Genomic DNA, 13006 nt, shown 5'->3' on the forward strand with positions numbered 1-13006 from the left:
TCATTAGGTAGCATGTCACCAATCAGACAACTGCTTTTGGTCTCCCAAAACTAGTGGCGTCATAAAAAATACCCAACAAACATCCAGCACAAATTTTAGATTTTAGTTTTTTTTATTTGTGCTGTTAAATGTGTTAAATTTTTATTTAAAGATATATAGTCTCTTTTAAATTCAAAATGGTAAATGGATAAAATCTTATAATCTTTAGGATTGGTTAAAAAAAACATCTATAACCTACTGTTCTCACCTATTTACATGAATCATAAACTGTCTTAAGAAGTTATGTTGATTTTCGTTGGCACTGAGGCCTTTGGCTATGCTAATCCAGCCTGTTTATTGCACCATAAACAGCTTTATTTACAACTTTAAACCAAAGATGGAAAAACTGCTCCAGCTTTAATTGCCTGAATATTCCAAGTCATAACCGTCCAACCTATGTCATGCATCTATGGTAGGTTACTAAGTGGAAGGCAGTCAGCATAATAAAACTAGCCCAGATCACGTGTTACACAGCACTACACCCATACTAGATCAACACTTGTGCATTATCTGATCTGAGCGGAGAGAAAGCAGAATGGTAATGCTGCGGCGCTAGAAAACGTGCTGCATTTATCATCAGTGTCGGAGACCAGGAAGTGACAGGAGACTGGAAACTGGCAGGCGCTCTTGGCTCCACAACTGCACACTAAAGACAGGCCCGAAATGTATTCATGTATGCAGAGCGGCTGCTGGTTCCGCTCACAAAGTGTCGCCGAACCATATGGTTTATTGCTTGGATTCAGCTTCTCTGTTTCCTCCCGTGTTTCGAACGCTGATCAGCGCTTTGTGAGGGTCTGTAGATGTTTTAAATAATAATAATAATGAAAAACAAACACTTTATTTTAATAAAGCCACTGTAAAACGACATCCTTGCAGTTGAAGATATATCATTTCACTCCTGCAGCACACCAACACGGAACAGAATTATAATAAAATCGTTGCTGCCAAGCTCAACACATATACATCATTTGGAAGTGATATTAGAATATGGCCAAATGTGTAATTGAACACAGCTTTCCTACAGACAAATGGAAGAAAAGAAGCTGACTTTTATTTCATGTACCACTGGGATGTTGCCTCTGTACAGTAAGACTGAAAACCACAAATTGGTCTCAACAATTACTGTACCTCTGGAGCTGACCTCTTTAAAATTGGCCCATTCGTAGATTATAAATACGGCTATTTGATGGCTCTGTTATTATGCTGGAGAGGAGGGGGGGCGCTTGTGGCTCTTGGGTCGGATAGTTTGTCTTGATGTGGGCTAAACGCTTTGAGCTTCCACACACCACACGCTTCTGTGCTCTGCATCAGGACGGAGGGGGGGACGCAGGAAATCGCTTCCAAACGCGCATGCGTGCGTGCAAACTGGATAAACAGTCAACAGAAGGAAGTTAGGAACCAAATAAACAGCTCATCCATTAACGGCACAGCTCCATGTAAACAGCGGCTCCCAAAAACTGCGTGTTTGTGTGTATTTTAACAAGAAACCCCTTTTTTCTCAGCTCACAGAAACAATTTCATTCATCTAAGTGCCCTGTGAAGTCTTTAAAACACAGATTGTTTTTCCTGCATACGCTTAAAAAGCAGTAAAGTTTTGTGTCTTTTTTTTCTGTTTGACTTCAAAATGAGGCATGGTTTTTATTATCGTCAGCAGCAGGTGATAGTGTACTTCTGTTGCCTGTGTGTGTTTATTTTGTGTGTCTGTTATTAAAATAATCATTAAATGCAGTAATGGGCCGTCAGCGCCAGCAAGGCCTTCTCTGCTGGCCTATCATAACCAGAAATCATGATCATAATAATGATAATTGTTAATTTAATTTTTAATTCACTTTCCCTAGATATCTAAAAGTATTCATATTCTCTTCATGTCATATTATGCTCCTTCCAGTGCTGTTGTTTTTAGGTTATAGTTTTTATCCAATCAGAATTCAGCTGTCTTATGTTGCCAGGCTGTATGAAATCTGCCTTCAGAATCGTCAGTGCTGGCCTCTGTGCGCTGTAAGTGAACCGGGCAAATACAGTTGATAGACAGTTGCGATAGCCAATCAGATCACGAGTTGTGTCAGCAAGGCCCTCCAGCTGGCCTCACGTTGAACGTGACATTTTCGCGTCATGTGGTTGGATATGGATACTTACTAGTTTGAGCCGCAGCAGTGCTATGCAGATCAACAGAGTCACACCGGGGAGTGTTACCGGTTAAAAACGTTTTTAACCCACAATGGCTGAAGGAGAGCAACACGTTGGTTTGGTTGTTTTCAAGACGAACTTTCCAAGAGAAGCTAGAGGAGGATGGCCGACCCCCGAGCTAGCTAGCTAGCTAGCCTGTTCCAGAATGGATTTTGTGTTGAAATAAGCGTTTTGGGGGACACAGCCGTTTTGGTGAGTGCAAACATTTTATTTATTTTATTCTATTTTTTTTTTAGTTTTGACAGTAGCATACCAGATATGTTTTAATTGCTGATGCAGGTTTGTTGATTTTTAAAATGCGCAGGATACTAGCCCATTTTGTACACAACTGAAGTGATGCAATGCTTAGTAGTGCTTAAGTGTGTTTCTAACTACTCTCCAATCTTGGTGTTGTGAATGATTGCATAATGAAAGGTATTTATTGACTAAGGTGGACATCACTGAAGGCCTAAGTGTGAAATGCACCGCCCTTCACTGATTAAACGTACCTCTACAAGTGATAAATGTTTGGCGACCACATTTAATCAACTTTAGCAAACCAAAAATGATTATAACTCTGTCAATTTTATACATACTGAGCAAATATTTGACGTGGCAGTAGCTGAGCATCATCCCTAACACATACATAGAGCATTAACAAATCATGCCAGGTATTTGTTTACAGCTTTGCATTAAGTGTTAGAGTCAACCCTGTCTGCCTGTTAGCAAAATACATCAAAAACCAGTAGACGAATTTAAATGAAACTTTCAAAAAGAATTTATTGGATGTACATCTACAGCTGATTAACTTTTAGAGTCAATCCAGATCAAGATGGCGGCCATCGCTAATTGACCTCGGCAAACACAAAAAGGGCTGTAACTCAGTCGTTTTTACTGATACTGAGCTCAGATGTGGTGTGGTGGTAGCTGAGGATCATCACCGAAACACACTTCAAGTGTTACAAATTGTTTGTTTAAAAGTTTGGCGTGAACTTATTCCAGTCAGCCGGGTTTGTCTGTCAGCAAAATGACAGTCAGTGTTACAGATATTGAGCTAAAAGCTGAAGTGCTAGCAGCTGAGAGTCATTTCCAGCACTTACTCTGAGTGTTAACAGACTGCATTATTTTCAAGATTAGACCAAAAAGAATATAACTCCATCATTTCTCAGCATGAGACGATATGCATTCCTCCATTGAATGCTGGACCTTTAATTATCTATATGTTCTTTGTTTATCCCCCCATTTATCTTTTGTTTGTCTGTACATACATATCTGTCACTATGGAAGTTGAATCAAGCCACAACAGCGAAGCGTCTGCAGGGGTTTGCACGCATCGTGAGGTTTTATTGTTGCACTTCCAGTAAACAGGGCCCTTTTAAAGGCCAAGTTTCTCCTTCGCGTTTGTGTGCTACGAGGTCAAGAGTGGAATTACGGAGTCAAACGGTGAATAGGGGGAAAGAAAATCGCAGCAGGCGTCCTTAACAATCTAGCTTTAACAAGAATCTTGAGTTGTTTTTCCTCCCTCTTTTCCCTCTCTGTTCCTTTTGGAGCTGACCTTTTCCCACATGCACACACACTCCTTCCCCTTGCTGCGGGTAGCTGCTGTGAGGCTGACTCAGCCCTCCGCTCTATTCTTGAGTTCTGACGAACGGTGTTGATGTAGCCATAAACCAGTCTTTGTTCCCCAGGTCACTTCTACTGAGCTGCTCGCCCTCGTCTCTCCTCCCACAAACTTGCTGCTTGACCAGTCAACCAGCCGATGAAGCGCAAGCAAACCGCTTTAGGTCAACAAAGGGAGTTTATCTTTCGGTGAGCGAGTGGGCCACTGTAGTGAAATGTGATACCGCAACTACTTCATAGGCATAACATAAAAATAAAAATCACCACAAGTATTTTAAAGATTTCCCTTTAGCTTTAGGCGTCAGGTTGATGTGTAAATAGGATAGAAATGTATAAAAACGATGGACAGCCACTCCCTCTGAAAACTGAAGCAAATCTTCATCATGTGTCCTACCAATGATGGAGGCCAAATAAAACAGCCTTCCTGCTGCAGTAGATTCCTTTTTTTTATCATTGTGCTGGTGTCTTGAGAAAATTTTGTCTATTCCTGTTTTATCCCAAACTGCCTCCACCCAATATGATCAACTGTGGCCTCTGAGAGAACCAGATGGCAACCATCAAATGCTAAAATGGCAAAACAGCAGTCCACAAAGACACGGCTGATGTTATGATTGTTGCACCCGCAACAGGTGAAGACAGCCTCCCAGGAAAATGTGAACCGAACATGACCTCCTGACATTCTGTTACACGGTGGATTCTTTTAAATCGTTACACAATTTGTGCACTAATGAAAGCAACAAGCTCCTCTCGTGTCCCCGTAACCAAAGGTGAAAAGCCCTGCCACTGAAGGTGGGATCAACACAAACTCACTGACAAATAAAAGTAAAGCACCCAGAAGGAATCGGTCTGATTTGGAGATAATTTGGTCCACATGCAGACCTGGGACTGTGTTTAAATGATTAAGTTCACAACGAGCTGGCACCAGAGGGAGTGAAGGTAACCAGACCCAGAAGATGCCTTGTAGACACATTAAACAGCATTAGCAGCACTTGATAGAGTTTGACAGGGTTGCGCTGCGGGCGTGCACGAGGCAGGCTGATTGTACCATGCAGATGTCACAGAGGCCTGATGTTAGAACCAATGGGTACGTGAGGGAACCTCAAAAGGCTCAAAGATGGTTCCGGTCATCCAAGAAAACCCAGACAAAGGGAGGATTGTTGTAGCTTGCACCAAGTATTACGGAATGCCACAACATCTCTACATACCATCTGAACACAAAAACTGAATTCTTCACAACACCTTGTGTCATCTCAAACTGTGTCTCAACACCTGGCATCAGCCGGACTACAGGTCCACTGTCCCATGCTAAGGCGGCTGTCAGAGCAGTGACGGGTATGTCACTAGGAAAGAAGATCGTGGACCCTGATGGCACAGTGCTATATCTTGGATCTGAATGTCTTACCCATCTTGAGACAGCACCCTGGTACAGTCTTTCGACAAGACAGGGCCTATGCACACATGGCGCATCTGTCTATGGATTCCCTGCGTTGCCGGTCAGGTCCTCCTGTGGCCAGGCAGGTCTCTGGACCTTTCCTCAATCAAACATGCATGAAACCAGCCTGGATGTCTCAAGAGCGAGTTACAACATCTGTGGGCCGCCTTTCCACAGGAGAGGATACAGCAGTTGTTTGACTCTGCTCTGAACCAAATCGCCACTTGTATAAAAGCCCGACGAGGCTCAACGCCCAGCTGACAGCAGTGTGCCTGTACAGAATCCTCCATCATCCATTTCATCTGATAATGCAATCATTCTGTCTTGGTGCCTAACTTATTTTGTCACAGAGTCTATTTTAGAGAACTGATTGTGACAACAGTAAACATTTGTTTTTGTTGTTTTTCTGCTGACCTCGGGTCACTCAATGTTTCCAAATTTTTTTCAAGTAGTTTAGGCGTCTAAAGCAAACCAAACAGAAACCGAAAGCATTCATGATGCTGATAAGAAAAGAGCTTGCAGTAAATAGATATTCAAATGTGCTGCTCTGCTGCATACTGTGTTGAATAAATGGAAGTGAAAAAAACTATCAAAATAACACTTTTTATTGTCAGTTTTAACATAATAGAAGCTTGTAATTTCAATATATAACACGCCCCAAACCATGTAATTTTGTGCTTTTGTATGACAGAGTTTTGCAAAAAATATGCTTTCATAGAAGCCCTGAAAGGTGAAAATATTAATCATGCATAGGGGTCATACTTTCAGTACTTCTGAAACAAAGACTAAGATAAAATCAGAGCGAAGAGGACGGCTGTTTGTCTGAAATAGGCCTGTAATGTAGCAGCGTTTATTATCAGACAGACAAGCACTTGACAGTTCTCACGACCGCAGTCTTAACAGTCCCATTTATGACCACTGATTGTGGAATTCGTACCCTTCTTACTTTCTTTGCCTCGTTCATGGTGGGGCCGACTGCCTCATTCCATGAATCCAGTCAAATAAATAAGGCAATAAACAGAGAGCGAGCGAAACGACCAGGCAGAGTGCGAGCTCCCTGTCTAACGCTGTCATCCATTAAGATGTGAGATAAATTAAAAGCAGGTCTGATATTAGCGGGTGGCGGCAGGGCTCCAACTCAAACCAGCTGTCTCTGTGGAAACGCACAGAGGAAAGGAGGGGTGAAAGGTGTAACCATCGCTGCTGAAGGAGACACTGAAAGACTGCAGTGCCCCTGAAAAAACCCCATAACCATCATCAGATTATCACATCTAACAGAAAAGTCATGTTGCTGCTGCACTCAAAGGGACAAAGGGAACATTCGAGGCTCTGAATGAGAATGATTGATGGGACGCTCCGAGGACAGGGAAGAGGAAGAACAAATAAAGAGTCGGAGAGAGGCCCAGATAGAGATACGCTGATGGAAGGTGCTGATCTGACAGTAGAAAAAGATCACGGGGTGCACGCCAGGCCGACCCACTTCCCTGGATGCCGGCGCACGCACAGATCTGCACGCCTTCGCTCGACAGTCGTCTCTACCAGCAGACTCTGCCTTTTGATCGTTGACGTGGCTGCCGTCAGCTGGCTGTGGAAAAAAAAAAATCGACTCAGGAGTTTGAAACTGTACACTCCATCAAAAACATACCCAACTTCAGCAGATTTGGTGGAATGTTTAAAATGGGATGGAATCCTTAAAAAAAGAGCCACAGACCACTTATCAGTTACATAAGTCTTAACAGATGCCAGCCGCTAATCTAATGACGAATATAGAGTGCAGACTTTGTCAGATGCTTTTATATTGAAGGTGTTGTGATTTTTTTTTTATTCCCTTCTTTTTTTTATTTTCTTAGCAAATCTCTAGATCATTTTACTGCCTGAAATTGAAGGGGCTCGGGTAGCTGGTCATAATAAATTATGTCACATAAATCAATCTGCTGTATAGAAAAAAAAAAAAAAAGAAATCCAGAAGAAGAAAATCTCCATTCATGATGAGAAGAATGAATGCATTGTTTGAGCGGCTCTGCGCTTTACTGTACAGTGTCCTGTGCGAAGGAGACAAATCACCCCAGGACTTCATGAGTGAAGCATGGTGGGAGGCCAGAGATGAATACAGTACATTTCCCCTCACTGTTTCCCTCTCAAATAAAACACGGCAATTAAAACGTCTCCATAGAAGCAAAGCTTGGAGGAGCCAACAGCTCAGTGAGAGACGCAGACCACAGCCTCTGCTGTAATTGAAACAGGGCCTTCAGTCTAACAGCAATACCCACATTTATTTATTTTCAGCCATTTAAAATGTCTGAGATCTTTGTCTCGAGGAGCTAATTGCTGCTTCCGACAGGAAGACAGTGAGTCAATGGGTAGTTTATGTACAAAGAGATTTTAATCTTGTATCAGTCGAAGAATACGGAAAGTTTGAGTCTTTTCTCGGCGTTACAACAACGCGGGATAATCCCCGACTGTTTCACTAAGATCGGTAAATATTTAAAGTGTTTGCCGGGGTGTAAATGTTTGGGTAGAGCGCTCGGAAAAGTTTGTTTTGTTGTTGCTCGCGTCTCTCCAGCCCATTACACGATGAGATCATGTGTTTGAGAGTTTGATTAGAGGTCTCAGAAAATCCACAAAAATGCACAAAATTGTCCGTTCTTTCGGGGCTGGCCAATGCGGAACAGAAGAACTGAGGGAGACAGAAAAGAGAAAGAAAGCATGGCGTGAAAGGAATGTAATCACGCTGAACTCATGGATGTCAGTGGAGTGAAAGATCCTTTCAAAATCCAGCTCAATGACTCTCACAGACCACTCCAGGAAAGTAGAAAATGGGAAATGTCAGACCCTCTCTCTCATCGACCACACACTCTCAGAGGCCACTTCTGGAGAAGCTGTGCCCTAACACTCTTATTTTAGGCATTGTAATATCATTTGTGCACATTTTAACGACGCCTTCACATTATTCTCCCTCTTCGTGAGTCGAATTAGCCAAACGTCAGGTGAGGGGAGAACGAGGCGCCGAAGACATGGTCACTGAGCACATCTGTCAGCCAGCTGTGTATGTGTTTACACCTGACCTCAGCCGAGTCACCGTCTGGGTTTCCCTCTCCACTTCACATTCCCTCCACCCAACCCCGACCCCTCCACTTCCCAAAGGTTTTCCTTCCTGCTGTCGAGGAAGCTCGTCGGCCTCGACTCAAAGCTTCTGCAGCGCCTCGGTCACAAACACTCCACCAGGGGCCTCCTGTGTTCAGGGGGGGTATAGACAAACACGTGGCGTAGACCTTTTTCCACGCAAAACTTTAGATGCAGCAACAATGAAATAACCATGGAAATGCAACTCGACGCCAACTTCATGGCTGGTGAACGCAGGTCTTTAGCTATTGGTTCATTGGGGACACGTACAGGGTGTCCTGGGAAACTGTTAATCATGTGAAAAAAATTACTGTACTCCCTAGAGACACATGAAAACCAGTTCATGCTTTGTTACCGATAAATTTAGACATTACTTAATTTACATTATGAATAATAAGAGTAGATGTCAAAGCATGTGAAAAGTGATGCAGAAATTTTTTTTTGACAACAATGGCTTCAGCTTTATTAGAGGATATTGCAAATAGTATTGTATTTGTGGCCCAAGATGACGACTGGCTTATAATCCGTCTTAGGTTTCAAAAAGCAAGCTTGTTGAAACTGTGCTTTGAGCTCCAGCAAGTCTTGGAGCTCCTGATCACACCGGGGTTCCTACAGTAATATGGACATTTCAGAGGGAGCTGGCAGACCAACTGGGACTGCGCCAGTCAACTCTGAGCCAAGCCATGCCAGGTGTGTAGGATGGAATCATCTGTATGCCAGCCAAATATGTCAAATTCCCATACAATGTAGTTGAACAGGCCAACATTAAAGCACAATTTTCAGCAAGAGCCAGGTCTTCCACATGTAGAGCTACTGGCCGCACACACATGGCTATGAAAGCACCATGACAGGTCGAATGTGTTAACACGAAGCATTTTCATTCAGTCAAATTAGATTAGATGCAACTAAGCAACGTTGTGGCGAGGTGGCCTGGTTCAATGCATGATTTATTTGTTCTAAGGAACAGACTGCAAGCTGGCACGGTGCAGGATGGGTGGCTTCTCGGTGAGGAAATTCATTTAGTGCACATTAAACCTGTGCACCGCCGAACATCCCCCGGTCTTCACAGCATCATTATTAGTCAGTGCTTTAAGTGAGTGACTTCATGTTATTTGCTGGTTAAACTGCAGTTTCAGAGCAATCTACCAAGCTGCTGAGTGCCTTCATGTTTACTGTACTTATACCAACAATATGGATTTTTTCCTCTATTGTTTTTTCTCTTATGGCATAAAAAAGGGTGAAAAAAACCTTTTTTATTTTCTCAAATCCATCTTGGATTTGAGAAAATGTTGTTGCATTTACAGTGGATAGCCAGTATGTTGCATCATTCATTAATGTCCTTTTTAGTGGTCTATGCGCAGTTATAATATAAAGCCCTATACATACACAAGAAAATGGCTTTTAAATAGCTGGCCACTGCAGTGACCACTATGCACGAAAGGGTTAAAGTCAAAGGTCAAGGTTACAGATCAGCCCGTGCTCTAACGCTGCAACTGTATAACACAAATCTGCACAGTTGGACACCTCTTAGCTCAAGGGTGATCACCACTGATTTCAAAGTCATTGGGTCAAAGGTCAACATCAGTTGACCTTATGCTCTAACTATGCAACAATATTGGAACGTCAAACTGCACGGCTGGACACCTCATGGGTCAAACATGATGACTGTTGACTTCAAGGTTCATAGGGTCAAAGTTCAAGGTCACACTTAACCCCTTTGTTAAAAACTTGTCTCTGCTCCTATGTGTGTCCTTTTTGTTTCCTCCACCAAGGAAGAACAGATTTGGATGAAATCTTCAGGAAATGTTGGGGTCATCACAAAAAACAACAGATTAATATTTGGTGCTGATCCAGATCATGATCCGGATCACACTATTATTTAATCACTGTGGTCTTGGTGGAGGTTTGTGCTCTCTGAGTGCTTCTAGCTTGAAATGCTTTAGCCTCACCCTTTCCCATACACACTTCTGCATTCATTTAAGCCAACTAAGTGGTGTCCAACATTAACGGAAGAGAGTCTGATTTTGCAAGTAAATGTAACTACTTGTTGAGTCTTATGTGATTTGCTTTTAATTGCAGGAGATTCCCACATGCAGGGTATATTTACATTTTTCTGCACATTTGAATGGAGGCATGTCAGGGAGGTCTCTGGTATTCCATGATTGCACAATGATCAGAATGCAAAATTGAAATTTGCTTAGATTTACTGACAAAAAGCATCAAATAATTGCGGTGGCAGAAAACTAGACCAAGCAAATTTGTGTAAAAATCAGTGATGGGATGGATTTTAGATCACGTATGACTGATATGCTACAGTTGCTCCTTTTCCCTCAGTAAACACAAAAAAACCATAACGCAAAACGATTCTGCTTTAGTAAGCAACTAAAAAATGATATATACCATGACTTTCAGGGGGGAATTTATGTCCTTTCTTTATACAAATGAAGTTGTTTTGAGAAGACAAGTGTTTACACTGACACGGACAAAGGGAAGTCTTGGTTTGACTGATTACTAAACAATGCAAATCGCCATGATAAAAATGGAGCACTAAAATCAGCGTTCGATAAACACGAGCCAGGGAGTCACAAGGAGGCAGACTTTGATATAAGGGGGTTTTTCCCTCGTCTTTGTGGGTTTTTTTTGCCGGTCTGTAGGTGGCCGACCGCTGAGCTGGGTTTGGACTGCAGCGAGACGCTGGTTTAGAGAAAGACTTGGGGTTTTAGCTGTCATTCTGTGGAAACAAACAAATCTCGGTAATCAAAGTCACTGTTTGGAGGAAGTCAAAGTCCCATTTCATCTTCTCTACCAACCATGGCTTGTTTCATTAAAGGTATTTGTATTGTTTTCTAAGTGCTCTGTAGGTTTATACATCTTTGTTATCCTGACTAACAGAGTTTTGAAAACACTATAAAATAGCAGCTGTGGTTGTTTGACAGAAACAACAGAAACTGTGTTAAACTTCCAAACTGTACTTTAATTTGAACCAGTTCAAGACTTCATTGTTCTGCTTTTATCCCTTTAAGTTCTGTATATTTATATTGTCTAACCATCACTTTCAGTGTATAACAGTTTTACATGATATAAAGGGGAAAAAACAGACAAGCATGTGACCCAGTATTACAAACTAGAATGATTCTGCTCACATCTTTATGTTTTTAATCTTCAAATTGTTTTAAGACTAATTTAATGTGTTGAATTTAAAAAAAAGAAAGAAAGACATGAACCGTTTTCTGGTTCACACACTTTAAATCTCACTGAAACGCTAATAGTGTATGGTAAATGTTGATATCCTAAACCCTGGAACCACCTCAGTTTGTGATGAAGATCAAATTAACGGAGGAACATTGAATAACGAGAACACCGGACTCTGACCTGGCACGTTTTTCCCACAACACGATGCAGTCACGGTGCATAAAATGATTAGTTTAACTGTAATATCATTGAATCTAAAGTTTACTTTGCAGTAGCTTGTTTCATTTTGCAATATCTCCTTCAGTTAATTGTTTTTGTCACAGATAGATTGCTGAGGGGCTTGTAGGACATCCTCTTCAGTGCAGTGTACCCCTCAGTTTTTGGATATTTATCAGACTTTATAAAAACAGCTATTGTATTGTCTACAGTTTTGAGTTATTCTCACAACAGAACCAATAACTCTGGTCTTTGTAGCCCAATTTAAAACTAAAAACACTACAATGACTTTTTACTTCCTCTTACTTATTCTCTTAAGACTAAGCCTATATCTCTAAAGTTTATTCATCATATTAACATTTTAATATCTCTCAAAGAGATGTCACTGATTATGATAAAGATGGTTGGCACTTTTGACTGGGCCGAAACATTTAACAGGAGGAAGAAGATGGAGGCAACTGTTAACCTTTTCATGCAAAACCTTCATACATAAAGGTTTCTATCATAAAATGAACGTTGCCCTGAACAGGAGAGCCTACTGACACGTTACAGTTTTTAACAATGGATGTGTTTGTTTTTACATGTGGATAAATACTTTGTTGTTACATATTTCATGACTCCAAATTCTGAGCATTCTAGGTCTTCTTATTATTTGTTGTACACTTTGACTAATAAGATAAGAGAGTATTAAACAGGTAAGCCCTTCCTGTTTTTTAAAACTAAATAATTTCTGACTGGACTGATAAGCTAGTGGCTAATCCTAACGGGGCCATGACCAGACTGATGCTATCGTAAACAAAACTCCAGTCTCAAACCTTTTTTTAAAAATAATGATTCATAAACCTGTTGCCTATCTCCTATTTGCAACACAAGATATTAATGGAGACGAGACAAACTCCAGCCAAAGTTTGAACTGGCGGCCTATATTGCTATGAGACAGTTCTAACCACTACTCCACTGCGCAGCCTAATCCAAATAAAGAACTAGGATATAACACAAAATGAATGAATTAATGGTCATTTTGATGTTATTCATGGTCATTTTTTTAGAAAAATAAAAACATTTTCACCTAATACAGGTGCTGGTCATAAAATTAGAATATCATGAAAAAGTAGATTGATTTCAGTAATTCCATTTAAAAAGTGAAACTTGTATATTATATTCATACATTACATACAAACTCATATATTTCAAATATTTATTTCGTTTAATTTTGAT

General features: G+C 41.2%; 1 long non-coding RNA gene across 1 annotated transcript in view; it reads left to right on the forward strand.

Annotated features, from left to right (window-relative positions):
* The first annotated feature begins 2162 nt into the window (after positions 1 to 2162).
* Positions 2163 to 13006, forward strand: part of LOC119617966 — a 32197-nt gene continuing 21353 nt past the window's right edge. The window contains exon 1 of the long non-coding RNA XR_005234476.1: positions 2163 to 2418. This is a non-coding gene — a long non-coding RNA (uncharacterized LOC119617966). The remainder of the gene's footprint in view (positions 2419 to 13006) is intronic.

This window comes from Kryptolebias marmoratus, linkage group LG19 (assembly GCF_001649575.2).
Source record: "Kryptolebias marmoratus isolate JLee-2015 linkage group LG19, ASM164957v2, whole genome shotgun sequence".
NCBI lineage: Eukaryota > Metazoa > Chordata > Actinopteri > Cyprinodontiformes > Rivulidae > Kryptolebias > Kryptolebias marmoratus.